The following is a 24,545-nucleotide window of genomic DNA, read 5'->3' as shown; positions in this document are numbered from 1 at the left end:
CTGACCCATGTGTGTAAACTTGATGTAGAATTACAAAAGCTGTGCTTGTTCATAACTTAAGAAAGGAAAAATAAAAATGATGATTTGTGCTAAACAAAACCAAGATATTTACTGCATATTTGGAAAAGTAAATGACAAAATTAATTTATTTCAAAAGTATATCATAGAAACACTCAGCCATACATGAAATAACCTGGAAAATGAATGCAGGTCGTTTTTGACCCATGTTGTGCATTAGAAGGGTAGTGATACAAAAAGGGTTTTTATTCAAAAAGTAAATAAGGAAAAAATAAAATAAGGATGTATGATGATCAAAAACAAGTTAATTGAGGAACACCTTGAATACTGAATGATGGAATTAATTTATTGCAAAGATATAGAAGATAAAAACTCAGCCGGGTCACTTTTGACCCATGTTTTGCATCAAAGGGTTAAAATCACCGAGGTCCATGATGCGCAAAGCGCGCGCCGAAAAATGTCCTCCATATTTAAGTGAGAGGGGTGAATTACACATCACACAAGAGATCTATTCCTGAAATTACTTTTAATGGTGTTTGAACTGAATATAAGTTTTGAAAAAAAAAATCATATATGTGGCAAGAGTAAGAATAATTTAAGCTTGTTTAATGGCTTGATCTGGCCCAAGCAATGAGGACAAAAGATACCCTAACTATGTAGCCTATGGAACTGAGATACATTAACAATCTGGCATCCGTTACACCTACACAAAAAAAAATTCTGGGAAAAAAATCAGTATACACCACCATGTTTTAGGCAAAGTTATCCAAGGCAAACATAAGTTGAAACTTTCCACTCTATTGCTTTGGCTTATCGAATGATTTATTTTTAAAATCACAAACAAGGCAGGCTACAACTGCACTGCTGCACATGTAGTACGAAGTAAACCTGAAAAGTAAACCCGATCTGCTCAGAGCTCCTCTTGAGCTCCTCTTTAGCCTCTTTCAAGATATCGAATATAGGGTTTTGATGGCGCATCCTATATGGAAAACCACTAGAGGCAAAACATGGCCACGTTCACATTACACCACAGGTTCCTGAATGTGGTCCTGGAATGCACCATTTTCCCCTGGTTCAGCTATAATCAGCTAATTAACTAATTATACAACAGTTCAGTAATATACAGACTCACTAATTTGATTGGCTGAGCAGCGTTCCATTAGTGCCTATGTTTAGTATAACCGAACTGGAACGTTATCCCTTTTCGACCCACAGAGAACGGATTCTGTTCTTGTTCAAAGAATCCTGAATGGAATTGGTTCAAGAACCTGTTCCCTGTTGGTTGAAAAGGCATACCTACTCATTCGTAAGTTTTTTTTTTTTGTAGGCTGTAGCCATGATGTCATCATGTTGTCAGAATCAGTGTAATGCATCTCTCATAACCCGGGACGGAACAGTACCATCGTGTGTGTGTGTGTATTATTTACCAGCTGGTGGGGGTCCGTATCATGAAATAACGTGACCGACGTCTTGAAAATACTGACCGAGGCCTTGAAAATACTGACCGAGGCCTCTGGGCCGAGGTCACGGTATTTCACGATACGGACCAACCTTAAGCTGGGAAATAATATATTTATTTTTTCATCTCATCTCATCTCATTATCTCTAGCCGCTTTATCCTGTTCTACAGGGTCGCAGGCAAGCTGGAGCCTATCCCAGCTGACTACGAAGTTCGAAAATGTAAATTTAACAGCTTCATGAAAGTGTGCTGATGGTTACCATGGAAATCCCGTGTCTCCTGCACTGCGTTCCTCCCCCGAGTCGCGCGTGCGCTCATTCGCTTTTGTGTTCTTGGTCTCAGAGCCACGTGCACCAAACAGAGGCAGAATCGTTTAACATCATTAACAATGCACTTTTTATGGAGACGTTTTAATGTTATTCTTTATTTTTTTATCCAGTTGAATATTTAGCGTACAAATGTATTTTCAGCTCTTAAAAATGACCGAGGTCCGGACCGCGGGGACCTCAGAGCTGGCTGCGGCCATGGAGATGAACAAGATGCTAATAGGAAGATAAGACAGTTCAATGACAAATGGAAGTTCGGGTAAGATTGGCTAGTTCATAGCAAAACTGAAAATACTATGTACTGCGAAGACTGTAGAAAGTCTGGCAAAGACAGGCACCAGTAATTTTAAACTCGAAACTATAAAGGGCCATGAAAAGTCAAATGCACACATCGGTACTATATCATCAAAACAGGCAAAGACGGCTGGTCACTACAGGACAGCATTGCTTTCAGTCCCTGGCTGTCATGAAGTCCGCTGAGCTGGAGAGGATGGAGCTGCTGTTTAGAAACATTCACGCAATTGGAAAGAAGTTGATCCCACCCCAGCTATCAACTTATGGCCTGCTGGAAGCCTCAGGTCACGAAAACCATTTTTCATGGACCATTCAGACTCATCTGATGATGAATGTAATGAGGACATTTAATGTCTCTCTCTACAAATGTTCACACACACACACACACACTATTAATAGATAATACATAATATACATAATAATAATAATAATAATAATAATAATAATAATAATAATAATAATAAACATAATTTTGAATTGGACTTTTAATATTAGAATCAGTTCAGTTGTACTGAATGTTATTTTTCATATTATACGATATTTCATGTTGTAAGGGGCTTGAATTTGAGTTCAATAAGCAGAATACTCTGTTTATATTTTTGTCTGAATTGGTTGCATGTTTTCATATAGGGAGCTACCTTAACAGCACTGAATACTTGAGTGCTACTGTAGAGATGCATTATACGCTGCCATTCATAATTAAATCTAGATCTTCCAAACTTTAATGTATCATGGTGAAGAAAAAAACTTCAATTTCCTGGCAACAAAATTGTGGCTAGTGAAAAGGCTGAATGGCTAGTGACTCGGGAAAACCACTAGCCACAGTGGCCGGTGAGCAAAAAAGTTAATGTAAAGCCCTGGTATTCACCCCCCAAAGTCAATACTTTGTAGAGTCACCTTTTGCTGTAATTATAGCTGAAAGTCTCTTGGAGTATGTCTCTGTTAGCTTAGCACATCTAGCCACTGGGGTTTTTGCCCATTCCTCAAGGCAAAACTGCTCCAACTCCTTCCAGTTAGATGGGTTGCGTTGGTGTACAGCAATCTTCAAGTTATACCACAGATTCTCAATTGGATTGAGGTCTGGGCTTTGATTAGGCCATTCCAAGATATTTAAATGTTTCCTTTTAAACCACTCCAGTGTAGCTTTAGCAGTATGTTTAGGGTCACTGTCCTGCTGGAACGTGAACCTTCATCCCAGTTTCAAACCTCTGGCTGACTCAAACAGGTTTCCCTCCAGAATTGCCCTGTATTTAATGCCATCCATCTTTCCTTCAGTCTTGACCAGCTTTCCTGTCCCTGCAGATGAAAAAATATCCCCACAGCATAATCCTGCAACCACCATGCTTCGCTGTAGGAATGGTGTTCTCAGTTGGGATGTGATGGGAAGTGTTGGGTTTGTGCCACACGTGGCATTTCCCATGATGGCCAAAAAGTTCAATTTTTGTCTCATTTGACCAGAGAATCTTCTTCCATGTGTTTGGGGAGTCTGCCACATGCTGTTGGACAAACTCCAAACATGTTTTCTTTTTTTTTCTTGAAGCAATGGCTTTTTTTCTGGCCACTCTTCCATAAAGCCCCACTCTGTGGAGTGTACAGCTTAAAGTGGTCCTATGGACAGATCCTCCCATCTCCACTATGGATCTTTGCAGCTCCTTCAGTGTTATCTTTGGTGTCTTTGTTGAATCTCTGCTTAATGCCCTCTTTACCCACTCTGTGAGTTTTGGTGGGCGGCCTTCTCTTGTCAGGTTTGTAGTGGTGCCATATTCTTTCCATTTTGCTATAATGGATTTAATGGTGCTCCATGGGATATTCAAAGTTTGGGATATTTTTTATAACCCAACCCTGAGCTATACTTCTTCACAACTTTGTCTCTGACCTGTTTGGAGGCTCCTTGGTTCTCATGTTGCTTGCTTAGTAGTGTTGCAGAGTCAGGGTCTTTCCAGAACAGGTTGATTTATACAGACATAATGTGACAGATAATGTAACACTTTGATTGCACACAGGTGGATCTTCATTATTTAAAGATGTGACTTATGAAGTGAATTGGTTGGACCAGCTCTTATTTAGGGGTTTCATAAGAAAGGGGATGAATACCTATGCACATTCCAGATTTCTGTTTTTCAATTTAATTATTATTTGTGTCACAATAAAACAATTTTCATCTTTAAAGATGTAGGCATTTTGTGTAAATCAAATGGGGCTAACCCTCAAAAAATCCATTTTAATCCCAGGTTGTAATGCAACAAAATAACATAAACACCAAGGGGGATGAATACTTTTGCAAGAAACTGTAACAAGCTACATTTTGATGCTAGTGAAAGAAAGATTGTTTAGAACTGATAACAGGAGCTAACCTGTTTCATGAGCATTAAATGTAACTATAAACAAAGAAAATGTACACATTTTTTTTAAAGAAATAAAACAATACTATGATACATCCCCGATTCCAAAAAAGTTGGGACAAAGTACAAATTGTAAATAAAAACAGAATGCAATAATTTACAAATCTCAGAATCTGATATTGTATTCACAATAGAACATAGACAACATATCAAATGTCGAAATTGAGACATTTTGAAATTTCATGCCAAATATTGGCTCATTTGAAATTTCATGATAGCAACACATCTCAAAAAAGTTGGGACAGGGGCAATAAGAGGCTGGAAAAGTTAAAGGTACAAAAAAGGAACAGCTGAAGGACCAAATTGCAACTCATTAGGTCAATTGGCAATAGGTCATTAACATGACTGGGTATAAAAAGAGCATCTTGGAGTGGCAGCGGCTCTCAGAAGTAAAGATGGGAAGAGGATCACCAATCCCCCTAATTCTGCGCCGACAAATAGTGGAGCAACATCAGAAAGGAGTTCGACAGTGTAAAATTGCAAAGAGTTTGACCATATCATCATCTACAGTGATTAATATCATCAAAAGATTCAGAGAATCAGGAAGAATCTCTGTGCGTAAGGGTCAAGGCCGGAAAACCATACTGGGTGCCCGTGATCTTCGGGCCCTTAGACGGCACTGCATCACATACAGGCATGCTTCTGTATTGGAAATCACAAAATGGGCTCAGGAATATTTCCAGAGAACATTATCTGTGAACACAATTCACCGTGCCATCCACCGTTGCCAGCTAAAACTCTATAGTTCAAAGAAGAAGCCGTATCTAAATGTGATCCAGAAGCGCAGACGTCTTCTCTGGGCCAAGGTTCATTTAAAATGGACTGTGGCAAAGTGGAAAACTGTTCTGTGGTCAGACGAATCAAAATTTGAAGTTCTTTATGGAAATCAGGGACGCCGTGTCATTCGGACTAAAGAGGAGAAGGACGACCCAAGTTGTTATCAGCGCTCAGTTCAGAAGCCTGCATCTCTGATGGTATGGGGTTGCATTAGTGCGTGTGGCATGGGCAGCTTACACATCTGGAAAGACACCATCAATGCTGAAAGGTATATCCAGGTTCTAGAGCAACATATGCTCCCATCCAGACGATGTCTCTTTCAGGGAAGACCTTGCATTTTCCAACATGACAATGCCAAACCACATACAGCATCAATTACAGCATCATGGCTGCGTAGAAGAAGGGTCCGGGTACTGAACTGGCCAGCCTGCAGTCCAGATCTTTCACCCATAGAAAACATTTGGCGCATCATAAAATGGAAGATACGACAAAAAAGACCTAAGACAGTTGAGCAACTAGAATCCTACATTAGACAAGAATGGGTTAACATTCCTATCCCTAAACTTGAGCAACTTGTTTCCTCAGTCCCCAGACGTTTACAGACTGTTGTAAAGAGAAAAGGGGATGTCTCACAGTGGTAAACATGGCCTTGTCCCAACTTTTTTGAGATGTGTTGTTGTCATGAAATTTAAAATCACCTAATTTTTCTCTTTAAATGATACATTTCTCAGTTTAAACATTTGATATGTCATCTATGTTCTATTCTGAATAAAATATGGAATTTTGAAACATCCACATCATTGCATTCCGTTTTTATTTACAATTTGTACTTTGTCGCAACTTTTTTTGGAATCGGGGTTGTATAAGAGCAGTGGTCCCCAAACTACGGCCTGCGGGCCGGATACGGCCTGCCTCCACATTTTGCCCGGCCCCCTGAACAATACCAGAGATGCATTATGATTTTTTTTTTCAGTCTGGCCGCGTGATCGCGACTTGTACATGCATAGAAATGTAACATTCTATTCCACCCTTCTGCAGTCTGTGCCATATCTGAAACCCCTCCCTCAAAAAAAAAATCCTGGACACACCACTGTCAAATAACACGGAATAATGGCGAAAAGATTAGGTAAGAGAAAAATAGATTCAGAATGCAGGGTATTTAACCTGCAGTGGACAAATGATTATTTTTTTTTGTTCAATGCAAAGAAAAGGCTGTTTGTCTCATCTGTCAAGAGACAGTGGCTGTATTCAAAGAATACAATCTGCGCCGACACTATGAATCCCGTCACAAAGACAAGTATGATAGCTTGCAAGGCCAAATGCGAGCAGACAAACTCTCAAAGCTAAAAAGTATACTGTTAGCTCAGCAGAATACATTTGTACGCCAAGCTCAGCTGAACCAGTTGTCTGTTCGAGCGAGCTTTCGGGTTGCTCAACTGATAGCTAGCAGCGGTAAACCTTTCACTGATGGAGAATTTGTCAAGAAATGTTTGAATGCTGTCGTGGAGGAGGTGTGTCCCGAGAAGAAAGATGTCTTTAATGCCGTGAGTCTGTCGGCGACTACAATCACAAGACGCATTGAAGAACTTGGGGGTAATGTATATGCCCAGCTGCAGCAGAAGACGAAAGAATATAACTTTTTTTCATTAGCACTGGATGAGAGCACGGATGTGCAGGACACAGCGCAGCTGCTAATTTTTATTCGTGGAGTTGGCGCAAACTTTGAAATGTGCGAGGATCTGGCAGCCCTCCAAAGTCTCAAAGGGACTACGACGGGGGAGGATATTTTTGGCAAAGTATGCCAAACCATGGAAGACTTGAACCTGGACTGGTCAAAGCTTGTTAGCATCAAGACTGACGGAGATCCTAGTATGGTGGGCACGTCTCGGGGTCTGATCGGGCTCGTGAACCAGGAGATGGAAGAACGGGGTCTTATCACCCCGCTACAAGTCCACTGCCTAATTCACCAGCAAGCACTGTGCTGCAAAGTGTTGAAGTGGGATTCTGTCATGAAGGTTGTGGCGTCATGCATAAACTTCATCAGGGCAAAGGGACTTAAACACAGGCAGTTCCAACAATTCCTGTCTGAACTGGAGTCTGCACATGGCAATGTGCTTTACTACACAGAGGTCAGATGGTTGAGCCGCGGCAGAGTTTTGAGGCGTTTTTACGAGCTGCTACCTGAGATAAACGCATTTCTTCATTCAAAAGACAAAACGGTCCCCGAGCTGATCGACCCAGAATGGAAATGGCACCTAGCATTTTTAACAGAAATACTGTGACAGAAATACTGAACAGCCTTAACTTGCAGCTACAAGGCCAAGGGAAACTAATCTGCGACATGTATTCCCACATAAAAGCATTTGAGGTGAAACTAGCGCTGCTTTTGGATCAAGTGAAAAACAACAACTTCATCCATCTTCCTGCTACCCAAAACCTCTCTACAGAGAACCCAGCGGTCCTGTTCCCAGCTGAAAAGTGTGTGGAAGCACTGGAAATGCTGAAGGCGGAGTTCGGTGTGCGATTCCGTGAACTACATGTTAATGCAAAAGATATCCGCCTTTTCCAGAACCCCTTTGTTTCCGACATTGATGAAGCCCAGCCTTCTTATCAGTTTGAGTTGGCCGAGTTACAGAACTGTGATGCCCTGAAAGATGCATTCAAGCCCAACAGTCTCATTGACTTCTATGCCGCCCTCCCAAACAACACGTACCCAAACATTAAAAAACACGCAATGAAGATGTCCACAGTTTTTAGCAGCACGTATATCTGTGAGCAAACCTTTTCACGCATGAACCACCTGAAAACTCCGATGAGATCAAGATTGACAGATGAACATCTCCATCAGTGTTTGAGACTTGCTGTGACTAAAATGGAACCTGACATTGAACTTCTCACCAGCCAGATGCAGGCCCACAGTTCACACTGATGAACATATATAGGTAAGCTTACTTTTCTGACTTGAACGAGCCATTCTGAGTACAAACAAATATAATCATAATGAAATCTACTGAGATAAAATCCGTTCTACAACCATACTGGTAGTGAAATGTATTGTGTTGGTAGGTGTTGGTATCAGTTCGGTTTCATAGCCTGCTTGCTTTCTGGTTTTCAGAGTGAAGATGATGAGAGAGAGCTGCAAACAGTTGTGTCTACAAGAAAGTTAATGTTCCATGGTCTTTTTTTCTGTGAAAAACTTGAAAAGGCTTATTTGGTTATTATTTATTTCATAAATAGTGTTATTTATTTCATTAATAATGTTAATATTTATTTTCTGATTTTTTTTCCTGTCAAGATCCCAGAAAGGGTTAATTTTTGGTTATGTGTGGCTTTCTGGAAAACAATAAATGTTTACGTTTAGACACCTCTGCGATCGTCACACTTTTTGTTACAAACTGGCCCCGGCCCGCCGTCAGAGAAGGGAAAAGTTATTTGGCCCTCACAGGAAAAAGTTTGGGGACCCCTGTATAAGAAGAATAAAACACTTCAGGATGGTTGGGGGTGGTACCAGTAAGTCCACACAGTCACTGATTCACTTCCTGTGCTGTGTAGCCATTCTCTCAGACTGCTAGATTCGGATAACCATTCACATCATACATGGTAGTAGCTTGAAGAGAATCACGTGACTGACTGTAAACTGTCATAAAATGTCATAAAACTGTCATAAAGTCATAAAAATTTAGGCCAGTCTCTGTTACTTCCTTTCACTCAAATGTATTGTAAATATTAACCACGTAGATGATTAATAGAAGGCAGGAAAGTCGGTTGAACAAGTCACAGACAGAAAACAGCCAACACGTCACAAACTGTTGTGACAACTAAGTGAGGTTGTAACCAGTCACGTTCCTCTGCTCCTTTCCGTCACTTTCATACCATCACTTCTTCCTACACAGGGCAGTATAAAATAGTATAGTATACGCTCACTGGCCACTTTAATAGGAACTTGTTCTTGATTCTAAGATTCCTGTTCTTGGCTGCAGGAGTGGATCCCAATGTGGTCTTCCATTGTTGCATGCTGAGATACTTTTCTGCTCACCGCGGTTGTAAAGAGTGATTATATGAGTTACTGTATCCTTCCTGGCAAAAAAGCTCGAACCAGTCTGGCCATTTTCCTCTGACCTCTCTTATCAACAAGGCGTTTGTTTCCATCCACAGAACTATTGCTCACTCAGTGTTTTTTGTTTTTCGTACCATTCTGTGTAAACTCTAGAGACTGATGTGTGTGAAAACCCCAGGAGATCAGCAGTTTCTGAAATACTCAAACCAGCAGTCCCATCTGGCTCAAACCAACACCCATGCCAGAGTGAAAGTCACACTTTGAGATCACAGTTTTTCCCATTCTGATGTTTGAAGAAGTGAACATTAACTGATGCTCTCGTTTTATATCTGCATGATTTGATGCATTTTGCTGCTGTCAAAGGATTGGCTGATTAGATAACAGCATAAAACAGCAGGTGGATGTAGAGGTGTTCTTAATAATAAGGTGGCCGGTGAGTGTATATGTTGGGACTCTGCCTCACTTGCCTCTATGGATGAGCCGCCACTGCCTGTGTGCATGATAAAGCTGGATGCAAAATAATATTTGGTGGGGACAAAAAGAAATAAAAAATAAAGTCAGTAAGTAAGTAAATAAGTAAGTAAGCAAATTAATTAATATATTCGATTTGGGGCGGCACGGTGGTGTAGTGGTTAGCGCTGTCGCCTCACAGCAAGAAGGTCCTGGGTTTGAGCCCCGGGGTCGGCGAGGGCCTTTCTGTGCGGAGTTTGCATGTTCTCCCCGTGTCCGCGTGGGTTTCCTCCGGGTGCTCCGGTTTCCCCCACAGTCCAAAGACATGCAGGTTAGGTTAACTGGTGACTCTAAATTGACCGTAGGTGTGAGAGTGAATGGTTGTCTGTGTCTATGTGTCAGCCCTGTGATGACCTGGCGACTTGTCCAGGGTGTACCCCGCCTTTCGCCCGTAGTCAGCTGGGATAGGCTCCAGCTTGCCTGCGACCCTGTAGAACAGGATAAAGCGGCTAGAGATAATGAGATGAGATGAGATATTCGATTTGCTGATTAGATAACTGCATAAAACAGCAAGTGTATGGGTGTATCTGATAAAGTGGCCAATGAGTGTCATATAAAGACCTGATTCTACAAGGATTTTAGCATTGCAGTTACACATTGCGCTGATAATTTGAAGGGAAATTTATATTTCATCTTTGTTAAACACCATATTGTTTATGATCGTATTGTATTACAGAATTAGGGTGGAAAAAAAGGTAAATTCAGGTGTTATGTGTTAGTCTGTTTTTAAGACGGTTATTCATTCATGATATTTCTCAATCCCTTTTCTGGTTATCCCTGCCCTTATTTCACTCTAATGTGTGCATTAAAAAGGCTATTTCACATCAAATTGAAATAGCCTATAATAGATAATTGACATCAAATAATGAAACACATTTACAGAAAGACAAACGTGAACCTCCATTCATGCAGGCTCCATTTATATGCTCATCATTTACTAAATGGCTAGGACACGGTGCAGTCCATTCTGATGAGGATCCTGACTTCAGTATTAACTGATTATGTAATGCTTGATATGGCGAAGGAGATGATCAGGAGATGTTTATTTAGCATTTTTGGAAGGAGTCTTAAAGCTTAAAGCTGCAACTTTAAGATTTCTGATACAAGGAAGTCTTTGCACCTTCTCACATCTCATCTCATCTCATTATCTGTAGCCGCTTTATCCTGTTCTACAGGGTCGCAGGCAAGCTGGAGCCTATCCCAGCTGACTACGGGCGAAAGGCAGGGTACACCCTGGACAAGTCGCCAGGTCATCACAGGGCTGACACATAGACACAGACAACCATTCACACTCACATTCACACCTACGGTCAATTTAGAGTCACCAGTTAACCTAACCTGCATGTCTTTGGACTGTGGGGGAAACCGGAGCACCCGGAGGAAACCCACGCGGACACGGGGAGAACATGCAAACTCCGCGCAGAAAGGCCCTCACTGGCCACAGGGCTCGAACCCGGACCTTCTTGCTGTAAGGCGACAGCGCTAACCACTACACCACTGTGCCGCCCACCTTCTCACATTTTTGTCAAAATAACTAGGAGAGAGAAAAAAAAGAAAGGCTGGTAAAGGAATGAATGTTTATCTACAGTACCAAAAGTTTGCACAGACGTTCTAATTCAATGTTTTTTTTCTTTATTTTTATTCATTAAAAGACACTTCATGTCTTAAAGTAATGATGGATGTTGCTTGTCTTTACTTAATTGAGTGGTTCTTGACATAATATGGATTACTACAGTTGTGGAATAGGGCTATTTACTGTATTTTTGTGGCTACTGCCTCATAGAGACGAAGCAAGGCAGTAGCCACGATGTCATCGTGTTGTAAGAATGTAAGAATGAGTGTAACAATAGCGCATGCGCATACGCATAAGCATTACAATCACCAGAACGGCGAACCGTGATCTCGTGATACGAACAGTTGATCTCGCATTATCAAAGGTACACAAGAACGAGTGGCGAAGCCACAATGTCATCGTGTTGTAAGAATGTAAGAATGACTGTAACAATAGACAAACTTCGTAACCAATCAGCACTTATCCTGATCAAGTTTGATTACCCATTCTACTTCTTGATAAATTTTGGAACCAATCAGAACCAGAAATGAAATAAGAGAAACCTCATTATAACTTTGTAGTATCAGAAGATAATCCGCAGATAAAAAGATGAATGAAATTCACCTCGTGGTTCGCCAAGGCTACTGATTGGATATCAAGTAAGTGGTGTTTATTTGAAGAAAATTTACCTTTTTATTATCACAGTTTTTGTTTGGTCCTTCTGAAAGGTCAAATGAAAGGTTTGTAAGTTTTTTTTTTTTAGCTTTTTGGCAGATATTTACGCCAAGAATTAAAGCCATTCAACAAAACTCGAGAAGGCAGCAAAAACAACGTTGGAATCTTTTGAGCGATCCACTCGGTTTGCAATTCCAAAAGTCCCATGTGGGAATAAATCAGCTCCTTCATGAGAACTAAGATTAAAACTTAAAAGTATAATTGGTCAAACCTCTACTGTTCGCTTTAAATTTTTAATTTGACTTTTTATTTTAGAGTCTTTACACTTATGAAACAAAATGTGCTCATTAGTACTAAATAATGCTTCTAAGACAATTCATGAACAAGTGCTTTCTTACTACCTGTATTTGGAAAATAGATCTAGTTCACAGCGCTGTATTTTGAACGAAACACAGTAAACAAAATTGGTAACTATTGCCGCTTTTCCACTACAAACGCGGCTGAGTCGGGCTGAGCCGTGCCGTGCTGAGTCGGGCTGAGCGGGGCTGTTGGAGTTGCATTTCGACTACAACCGCGCTGAACCGTGCTGGCTGGAAGTGGGTGGACACATTGGGTGGAGTTAGCGAAAGTGGGTGGACGTCAGGTGATGTCATTAAGCAGCGCAAACAGTGACATCAATGAGCTTTTAAGCGGTAGTCTCACAACCCGGAGAGTAAACAATAAACATGGAGGACATGGAGTCGTTAGTGTTGCTGGTCTTGGTGCTGTGGCTTGTTGTCACCGACAACGCGGACAGATACTGGCAAGAGCGTATAGATGAGGCGAGGCGCATAAGGCTTCAGAAATTCTCGTAATTCGTAATTATTCTCCTTCCGGGTTTGCGGTGTTTACAGATCCCAGCGTGCTCGCGGGGCGTGTGTGGGCATGTGAGGACACTCCTCCTCACCAATCAGTGCACAGGGGAGTGTCTGCTCACGCCCCCAGCCTCACTCGGCACGGCTTGGCTCGCTTCAGCCCCACTCCAAAACCGTGCGAGTTTTAGGGGCTAAGCAGGGCTGAAGCGAGCTGAGTCGTGCTGGTTTTTGGTAGTCGAAACGCGAGCCGTGTCGGGCTGAAGTGAGCTGAAGCGAGCTGAAGTGAGCTGAAAAAGGGTAGTGGAAAAGGGCCATAAAATACTACAAGCCCTGATGCTGCTCACAGCTTGGTGATGCTTGCAAGAGATGAGGCGAGTATCATTAATAACATGTATATATGCTATATTTACTGTATGGACATGGTATCAGAAAACAATTTTATTTATAAGCAGTAGCCACATGGACCCATAGGATACCTATTTTTATTATAAAGCATCGTCAAGGTAAACACTGACTACTTTGAAGAATCTAAAATATCTCATCTCATCTCATTATCTCTAGTCGCTTTATCTTGTCCAACAGTGTCGCAGGCAAGCTGGAGCCTATCCCAGCTGACTACGGGCGAAAGGCGGGGTACACCCTGGACAAGTCGCCAGGTCATCACAGGGCTGACACATAGACACAGACAACCATTCACACTCACGGTCAATTTAGAGTCACCAGTTAACCTAACCTGCATGTCTTAGGACTGTGGGGGAAACCGGAGCACCCGGAGGAAACCCACGCGGACATGGGGAGAACATGCAAACTCCGCACAGAAAGGCCCTCGTTGGTCACAGGGCTTGAACCTGGACCTTCTTGCTGTGAGGCAACAGCGCTAACCACTACACCACCATGCTGCCCTGAATCTAAAATATAAAACGTAATTTTGTTTAACGCTTTTTTTTTGTTTACCACATAATTCCATATATGTTCCGTATGTTTTTTCATAGTTTTGATATCGTCAGTATTGTTTTACAATGTAGAAAATAGTCCAAATACAGAAAAACCTATGAATGAGTAGAGTATGGGGTGTACAAACTTTTGACTGGTACTGTATGTATAACATAAGTGGCTCCAAGAACTACTGTTCCACAACATTAAACATAATGATAAACAGATTTTTTTTAAATATGGCTTGTCATTATTTAATGAAGAAAACGAATGTCAGTATTGGCAAACTGTCATGGTATAAGAAGAATGAAACACTTTACGGTGTGCTGTTATTGGAAACTAATCACAGTAAGAACTGCTTTGCACTACAATATTGTCGTCGCAAGAGACTCGTGTGCTTGCTTGTAAAATGTCATAAAATCCTAAAACTTAAAGTCATAAAATTAAACCTCATTCACTTCCTTTCTATCAAATTTATTGTAAAGATTAATCCTATAGATAGAATGAAAGAAAGCCAGTTGAACAAGTTGCAGACACAAAACAGGCAAAATTTTCTTTTTGTTTCTTCACATGCAGCAGTAAAAGACCTCGAGGTGATCACGAACTCCAGTCTTTCATTTATAAGTCATATAAATAACATTACCCGGATAGCTTTTTTCATCTCAGAAATATTGCTAAGATAAGAAATATAATTTCATGGTCAACATCTCATGATCCGTCCCACAGTCGGCACCTGGGTATGTCCATGTCTGGACCACGCTACTGCACCAACGCTGCTGTACCAGAATGAAATCGATCTGATTGCATGTAGAGCCGTCTGGTGAAGTCCAGGTGTACAGCCTTCTGGGCGGTTGTTCAAACATGGTGTTGGTATGTAATTGCCAGCACATTTGAATCGCAGAAGTCTACAAGCCGTTCACCAGCCTCATTCGGCTCCCCGAGTCCAAATTTTCCATGCACCGCCGATGTTAAGGAAAGCTTTCCAACCTTGACGTTTGCATCGCCCATCAGGGTCAGTACATCGCGCTGAGGGACTTTCTCGATGGCGTCTTGTAGAGCATCATAGAAGTTGTCGTGGGCTTCCTCATCGACCTTTCCATTATTGCTTGTAGGAGCATAGAACTGGATCACTGTTATGTTGTATGGGTGCGCTTTTAAACGAACACTGACCAGCCGATCATTAATAGGGTTGTATCCAAGCAGGGACTTCCGCATGACAGGATCGAGCACAAAGCCGACACCATGATTGTATTCTCTTCCAGCATCTTTACCACTGTAGATCACCTTCATACCATCATGGGGGGGCGCTCTTGAGCGATGAGGAGATAAGACGCGCTAGCTGTAGCTCCTGCAGAATTTCATTTAAAATGTCATATTAACCCTTTGGTGACTGACCCCTTGAAAATGGTTCCTCCAGGAACTATGACTTTTCAGTTGTCAAGACAACAGAAGAACTAAAATACAAAAACAGAAAGATACGTCACAATGCTCTTGTGCACAAAACAAAATGCTCTTGTATTTTAGTTTTTCCGTTGTCTTGACGACTGAAACGTCATCGTTCCTGGAGGAACCATGTTCAAGGGGTCAGTCACCAAAGGGCTAAACCAAACCCACGCAAATTGGACTCATTTACACGAAGGTCTGTGAATCTGTGATACTCATAGCGCCGACAGTGCTCCACAAATGCCAAAAGCTAAACCGAACTCCAGGGCCGAACCGTCTGAGGACGGAGGCCCAACTGAACCACCGAGCCGGAGTGGGAAAGACAACCCAGAGGCATGCACTCAAAGCACGGATCAACAGGTAGTGCTAAGCTGCCATAGCAGCACTGCAAGCGGACTTATCCCAAGTTAAGTCGGACATTTGCGCCAAAATTGATGAAAAGATTGCAGATGTGAGTACAGTTTTGAGAGGTGAAATTGCTGCTTTGAAAGCGGAAAGTGACAATAAGTTTATGACTGTACACGCTCGCCTGGACGGCCAAGATGACATGCTGAAAAATTTAGTCGAGTCAGCTAATGGTACTTCGGACGTTGTTGCGGATCTCGAAGCTAAAGTTAAGGCATTGCAGGGTCAAGTCAAACAACTTTCAGACAAATGCTTAGACCTGGAGGGCCGGTCTAAACGGCAGAATCTGAGGATCGCTGGAGTTAAGGAGGGATTAGAGAATGGGCAGAAACCCAGAGACTTCGCAGCCCAGCTGTTAGCAGAGGTTCTACGGCTTGATGAAAAGCCAGTGATTGACTGAGCACATAGAGCACTGCGAGAACGCCCGGATGATACCCAACCCCCGCGGCATCTGATCATCAGGGTACACTACTGCCACACCCTCGAGGAGATCCTGCAGAGGGTGAGACAGTCCACAACCCTCACATATCAAGGTCAGCGAATTCAAATTTTCAGAGACTTTCCACCTGCCATTGTCAAACGCCGTGCGGCTTTTACCCCTGCTAGAAACTTACTGTGGGATAGACCTGGGGTGAAATATGGCCTTTTATACCCAGCTAAGCTGAGGGTGACGCACAACGGGAAGGAGACTACATTCACCGATGCAGAGGAGGCACGTTTGTTTGCCGAACGCCTCTCCACCCTCGTCGATGAAACTCATGAAAGAGGAGGAAAAGACGTATAAAGCCACTTAACGGCTGCGAGCGCAGAATATATAAACACACCCTTTCAGGCATTTATACCTCCTTTCTGTGTTCGGTCATCTACCTTGAGGCTGACTTTATTGGATAATATTAATACAATATACTTCAGTGGTGTTTTTTGTTTTTCAGAATAAGTCTCAAGATATGGCTAATAATTTTTTTTTCTTCTTTTTCTTTTACACGTTTCAAACCAATAGGCCAATTACAGTGTTTGAGTTCACATAATATGTGAAGATCTTCTTTCAATGTATTCCTGGGAGAATGCACGACCTTCAATTTGAATTATAATGGGGTTTGGTGAGGGATTTTGCAACTGCTGGGCTACTAGGATCAAGAGGGGTTTTTTTTTTCACTGTTAGCTGTTAAAGTTAGAGTTCATTCTCTTTTTGGAAGGTTCTTATTGTGCACTAACTAGGAGGCTGACAATCTTTAGTTTTTGTCTTTGTTTTGGGTCTTTTTTTTGTGTGTGTCTGAATGTGCTTAAGGTGGGTAATAGGGTGGGAGGAGGAGGGTGGGAAGGAGTGCTATTCGTTTTTTGGCTTTATTTACCAAACAAAAAAGAGGGAGACATTAATGTATGCTTTTCAAACATATAATGCATGTTGGGAAACAGTTTGAGATGAGTGGGGGCAATTTAAACTTTTGCTCATGGAACGTGAATGGTATTAATGAACCTGTGAAGAGAGGTAAAGTACTTGCTCACCTTAAATCATTAAAAGCTGATATTATTTTTTTACAAGAAACACACCTAAAAAATGATGAACACAACAGACTAAGATGTAGGTGGATACAACAAATTTACCACTCTAATTTCTCCATAAAAGCCAGAGGCGCAGCTATTCTGATACGCAGGGGAGTTCCCTTTAAACAAATGTCCTCAATTGTCGACAAGGATGGATGATATGTAATTCTTATGGGGGAAATCCACTCTACCCCAATGATCTTGTTAAATATATACGGGCCGAATAGTGACGATCCTGAATTTTTAAGAAAAGTCCTAAATTTGATACCAGATATTTCCAATACTAACCTAGTCATTGGGGGTGACTTTAACTTTGTTTTGGATACTTATTTGGATAGATCTTCTACCCTGAGAATAGAACCCTCCAAAGCATGCAATCTCCTAAAGTCATACACTGAGAATATGAATCTATTTGACGTTTGGCGGATTTCTAATTTTTCAGACAGAGAGTATTCTTTTTATTCCAAAGTACATAATGTATATACAAGGATAGACTTTTTTCTGGTTGATGGTAAATTGCTACCTTACTGTTACAACGCTAAATACCATAATATTATTATTTCTGATCACAGCCCAGTGTCATTTGCACTTAAGCTCCCTGGACATATATCCAACCAGAAAAATTGGAGATTTAATCCCCAGCTCCTCACTGATAGGAAGTTTTGTGAATATTTAGAAACGCACATAAAACTCTTTTTTGAAACGAATGATAAAGATGACATCTCACCCACATTATTATGGGAAACATTTAAGGCTTATTTCAGAGGTTGTGTTATATCTTATCAATCATCCCTTAAAAAGAGTAATAAAGCACAACAAATGGAATTGGAAAAACGAATTTATCAACTAGATAGAGACAATGCTCAACAACCCTCTTTGGAAAAACACACAGAGATAGCTGCGCTCAAATATGAGTTGAATAAAATAATGTCTGACAGGATTTGTAGAGCCTTTACATTTGCCAAGCAAAAGTACTTTGAGTTTGGTGATAAACCACATAAATTATTGGCAAGACAATTGCGTAAAATTGAAAATGATAGGACAATTCATAAAGTTAAATCTAAAACTGGCATTGCCCTCACTGCTCACAAGGAGATTAATGATCGATTCAGGCAATTCTATGAAACTCTATACACATCCGAACATAATGCTGCACCAGATGCAGCACGGTCTTTTTTGGATAAATGCAACCTCCTGTCTCTAAGTGATGAGGAGCGTAAGATTCTAAATGCAGACATTAGCTGTGAGGAGCTACTATCAACTATTAAATCATTGAATAATGGTAAAAGTCCAGGCCCTGATGGGCTTAGCAACGAGATATACAAAAAGTTTGGTGCTTTGTTGGCTCCATATTTATGTAAACTATATATCCGGTCATATGAGGACGGCATATTACCTCAAACACTGACTGAGGCCACTATTACCCTACTATTAAAAAAAGGGAAGGACCCAGAGGAAGTGGGCTCATATAGACCAATTTCATTATTAAATACAGACCAAAAAATTCTAGCTAAGACACTGGCCAAGAGACTTAATGCCTTCATGGGCAAATTAGTGCATCCAGACCAAACTGGGTTTATCCCCAATAGAAATTCTTTTCATAACCTCAGACGTCTTCTTAACATTATGCACTGTGATAGGCCGCCCACACAGGACTTTGTCATACTCAGTCTGGATGCCGAAAAGGCATTTGACAGGGTGGAATGGCCCTACCTTTTTGCGGTCCTGGAAAAGTTTGGGTGTGGCCAGAGATTTCTGTCTTGGATCAAGCTACTGTACAATAAACCCTGTGCTAGGATACTTACAAATCAGACACTTTACACCCCATTTCAACTTGGTAGAGGTACTAGGCAAGGTTGCCCGCTTAGCCCATTGCTATTTGCCCTAGCCATAGAACCGCTTGCGGAAACTATCCGAGCACATCCCAGGATACATGGTTATGAGACAGGATACACTAAAAACAGGATTTCATTGTATGCAGATGACATATTGTTGTATATTACTCAACCCCTAGTAACCGTCCCGTCAATACTGGAGGTGTTCAGTTTGTTTGGTGCCTTTTCTGGGTATAAGATTAATTGGGGTAAAAGTGAACCTACCTATACGGTTTGGAGATCAGGACTGGCTCAAACAGCTTCCTCTACGTGTAGTTCAGGACAATTTAACTTACTTGGGAGTGACGATCACCAAGAAATACAATGCCCTTTACAAAGCCAACTTTCCCACCTTACTAAGAAAGCTGGAGCACAATATCCAATTTTGGAGGACACTCCCAATTTCCCTACTGGGAAGAGTCAATGCCATCAAAATGATTTTTCTCCCTCAGATACTTTACCTTTTTCAAAATCTACCCATATTTCTCACTAAATCTTTCTTTAAGAAACTAGATTCAATTGTTCTTCCTTTCATATGGAACTATAAAGCACATAGAATTAAAAAAGACCATCTCTGTAAACACAAATCTAGTGGAGGTCTGGCGCTGCCTGACTTCAAGCTATATTATTGGGCTACTGGATTGCGCTCCATTGTACACTGGCTAGACGACGCCCCTTCACCGTTTAGTGGGATGGAGATGGAACGGGAAGACTACCATACTCAATAAGAGCGGTTATACTAGCACCTGTGAAGATCAGTAGATCATGTTATAAAAACAATCCTATCATACATGATGCTATTAGGGTATGGAAGCAACTAAAAAAGCATTTCAACCTCAGTGCACTGTCTTCTTTATTGCCAATAGCGGCCAACCCTACCTTCATCCCCTCCATTGTGGACAGAACATTTAGTGTATGGAAGGAGATGGGGATAGGTAACATTGGAGACCTGTACATTAGGGGCACCTTTGCTTCTTTTCAACAACTCCAGCAGAAATTTGGCTTACCACAGACTCATTTTTTCAGATATCTTCAGATTAGGAATTATGTCAAAACACATCTTCCTAATTTTGAGGTGGTAGCGCCAGATACTTTGGAGATCTCCATGAAAATATCTGCCAATTCTCGTTTCATAATCTCTCCGCTATATCACACACTGCTGAGTATGGACCAACCCAGAACGAGCACTTTAAAGGACAAATGGGAAACAGAGCTTGGAATTCCAATACCTCAGTATGTGTGGGAGGAGTGTTTAGAATACATACATGAATGTTCCATTAATACTCGACATCGCTTGATACAATTCAAAATTCTACACAGATTACATTACTCCAAGGCCAAGTTGCATAAGATATTCCCTGACGTCTCACCAATGTGTGAGAAATGTGAATGCACAGAAGCTACCTTATCACACAGTTATGCCTTATGTCATAAATTACAAGAATACTGGTGTGACATATTCCATTTCCTGTCTAGGATTCTTGAAGTCCAAATAAATCCGGATCCTGTTTTGATTATTCTGGGAATATCTGATGAGCTCTTGAAGCTTAATGTAGCACAACAGCGTCTTCTGTCATATGGTGTTATAACTGCCAAAAAATTGATTCTTTTATATTGGAAGAAACAAGAGGTACCCTCCTTCAAACACTGGCTATCAGATTTGACAGGCACTCTCCACCTGGAGAGAATCAGATTCATCCTAAAAGACAAGTTAAGACAATTTGAAAAAATCTGGGAACCTTTGGTCTCTTATCTTGATAAGGCAACTGATTAGGATGGCCAATAACTTCACATTGCACTCCTGGGGAGGGTGGGATATTCACGGGTTAATTGGGGGGGGGGGGGGGGGGGTTGATGTTGTCCTGTAGGTCTTGTATTTTACATCCTATTTACAGTGTATTGCAGTTATTTTTATTGTTTATTTTTATTGTGCCTTTATTATTGTTCTCATCAGGATTAGTTTTGTTATCTGTGTATGTATGGGCATTTCCTTGCAGTTTGTTTATGTGTAAGTTTTTCTTAAAAGAAACATGTGAATGTCAGTCGAAGTACCTTGTGGAAAGAAATGTTTCACAATAAACATATTTGAAAACCTTCATACCATCATGGTCGAAACTTCCACTGCCTCTCCATCGTGTCTCCGACAGCCCAAGAATGTTGATACCGAGCCGGTCCATCTCAGAACACACTGTAGCTAGTTTCCCCGCTACATACAAACTGCACATGTTCCAAGTTGCCACAAAAAGCCGTTTCCGCAGGCTCACACCCCGGCCTCGAGAGGCAGCTTCGGCAGGGGGGTTTCCACGTGTAGGTGGGTTTGTCCCAGCTGCGTCATGGATGGCACTCCTTTGGCTCGGGCTACTTGCCTCTTCCCCAGTTGCAATTTGGACGATGGGAACCAGCCTGGGGGACTCACCAGCCACCGCCATAGCGTTGTTTCCTTGGGTTGTAACCATATTGTGCGAAGAGTTGTCTGGGAAAGTATAGCAAGCAGTAGGGATCCCAACTTCCTTTCCGCTGCCGCGGTTCCACTCTAACAGTGGAGGGTGATGGTTAGCCGGTTCGCTCATAGTTGAGCTACTGCGCCCAATCGTCGTGAGAAACAGCGCCGATAGAGACGTGCCGTCCTTGCTGCACTCCTCTACTGAGCCGCCGCTGCCCGGCCCAGGGACACAAAAGAGAGGTAGCCGCCCCACAAGTCGTGAGCTGAACCACGAGTCGTCTCCTCTTCGGGCACTCTGCGACAGGGGGTAGGCGTCCCCAGCCGGAGGCATCCGCCAGCCGGCCCACCCCACCAGGTTTAGCCGGCCAGCCGAGGCTGTTGCCCGGGGTGTGCCCACTGCTGTGCCCAAGTAGCTACTAGGAGGCACGTGGTGACCAGTGGTCCGGACCACCCATAAGGCAGCGGGTGCGGCTGTCTGGTTTCCAAAGGTGCTACACCTCCGTGACAGTCCCATACACCCCCAAGAGTTCTTACTAGAACTAGAAAATATGACCACATCACACCTGTCTTATCCACACTGCATTGGCTCCCAATCAAATTTCGTATTGATTATAAAATACTACTGTTGACCTTTAAAGCACTGAATGGTCTCACACCACAGTACCTGAGTGAACTTCTGGTCCTTTATGACCCACCATGCCTACCTAGATCAAAAGGTGCAGGCTATCTGCTGGTACCTCGTATACTGAAGCCTATATCAGGGGGCAGCAGCCTTTTCTTACAAAGTCAAGTCAAGTTTATTTGTATAGCGCTTTTAACAATAAACATTGTCGCAAAGCAGCTTTACAGAATTTGAACAACTTAAAACATGAGCTAATTTTATCCCTAATCTATCCCCAATGAGCAAGCCTGCAGCGATGGTGGCAAGGAAAAACTCCCTCAGACGACATGAGGAAGAAACCTCAAGAGGAACCAGACTCAAAAGGGAACCCATTCTCATTTGGGCAACAACAGACAGCATGACTATAACATTAACAGTTTTAACATGAAGACAGTTTTGTTGGTGTTGTAACTCTTCACTGATGGAAACTTGAGTGTAAAACTGTTCATGACAACTGCAGTCCTAAAGTTAGCAAGTCAACTGTAGTCCTCAGCCATAAAAGCATTACTGTAAGAGTCCAGAGCGTTCTCCAGGTGTAACTTTCAACTGTCCTCATGGGGCCATCCTCCACAGGAGTGATGCGATACTGTTGGAGTGAGACTCCAACCAGACACAGGGCACCAGGATGGATCAAGCAGGTCCGAGGGGCAGGAGAGGTCAGCATCTCGATCCCAGGACCGACATGTAACTCAGAGGGACAGATTGGGGGGGGGGACACAGGTTGTTAGGTATGCCCTAAAAATGACACAAGTATTAAGTCTGTGTGATAGGCTCGCAGAGACGAGAGTCTTGACATCAGGCATAATACACAACAATGGCATGTTAATATGGTTAAAAAATATCATGACCTGCTCTAGCTGGATGCTTTATTGGGTGATGGGAGCACACTCCTCAGCAATGATGGGATGCAGATGGGACTCTTAGGGCTGGCCAAGACAATTCAGTTACATTTCACCGGGTCTGAGACATGCGACAGAATGTCTGACAGCCAATTCCCTGCAGGCTGCGATAGCCAGTCGAGGTCTCCACCCTCTCCACCAAAAGATTTCCTGTTGACTCCATGTAACTCAGAGGGACAGGTTTGGGGGGAGGGGGGAGAGAGAGAGAGAGAGAGGGAAAGAAAACGCAGGTTGTAAGGTATGCCCAATGTCACCTGAATAAGTAGGAACAGTATACATATTGCACTGAGTACAAGCAGGGACTCCAGCAACTAACTATGACAGCATAGCTAAAAGGGGAGAGCCAGAAGGTAACACAGGCATGAGGGAGCCCCGAGACATAAAGCAGCCAGCCACTACACTGTCAACAAACTCGAGTGAGCAAGCGAGTGGGGGACTGACAGCATCCATACATCCCAGTTTACCAAAACACTCTATGTCTGAGGACCCTCCAGATCTACACCTTTACCTCATAAACACCATTAACAAAAGGCTTGACTAAACAGATATGTTTTCAGCCTAGACTTAAACACTGCGACTGTGTCTGAGTCCTGAACACTACTTGGAAGGCTGTTCCATAACTGTGGGGCTTTGTAAGAAAAGGCTCTGCCCCCTGATGTAGCCTTCACTATATGAGGTACCAGCAGATAGCCTGCACCTTTTGCTCTAAGTAGGCGTGGTGGGTCATAGAGGACAAGAAGTTCAATCAGGTACTGTGGTGCAAGACCATTCAGTGCTTTAAAGGTCAATAGTAGTATTTTATAATCAATACGAAATTTGATTGGTAGCCAATGCAGTGTGGATAAGACAGGCGTGATGTGGTCATATTTTCTAGTTCTAGTAAGGACTCTTGCTGCTGCATTTTGAACTAACTGGAGCTTGTTTATGCACTTATTGGAACATTCAGACAGTAAGGCATTACAATAATCCAACCTGGAGGTAGCAAAAGCATGAACTAGTTTTTCCGCGTCATGTAGTGACATTAAATTTCTTATCTTGGCAATATTTCTGAGATGAAAGAAAGCTATCCGGGTAATGTTATCAATGTGAGTTTCGAATGAAAGACTGGGGTCAATAATCACCCCGAGGTCTTTTACTGCTGCACGTGAAGAAACAGAAAGGCCATCCAGAGTTATTGTGTAATCAGAAAACTTTCTTCTACCTGTATGTGGTCCTGGTACAAGTACTTCAGTCTTGTCAGAGTTAAGCAGAAGGAAATTAATAAGCATCCAGTGTCTAATGTCCGTTACACATTCCTCAGTTCTATTAAGCTGGTGTCTCTCATCAGGTTTTGCAGAAACATGCAACTGTGTGTCATCAGCACAGCAAAGCCCCACAGTTATGGAACAGCCTTCCAAGTAGTGTTCAGGACTCAGACA

This window comes from Neoarius graeffei, chromosome 4, assembly GCF_027579695.1.
Source record: "Neoarius graeffei isolate fNeoGra1 chromosome 4, fNeoGra1.pri, whole genome shotgun sequence".
Taxonomy (NCBI): Eukaryota; Metazoa; Chordata; class Actinopteri; order Siluriformes; family Ariidae; genus Neoarius; species Neoarius graeffei.
The sequence above is the reverse complement of the archived record's forward strand: the minus strand, read 5'-3'. Positions refer to the sequence as shown.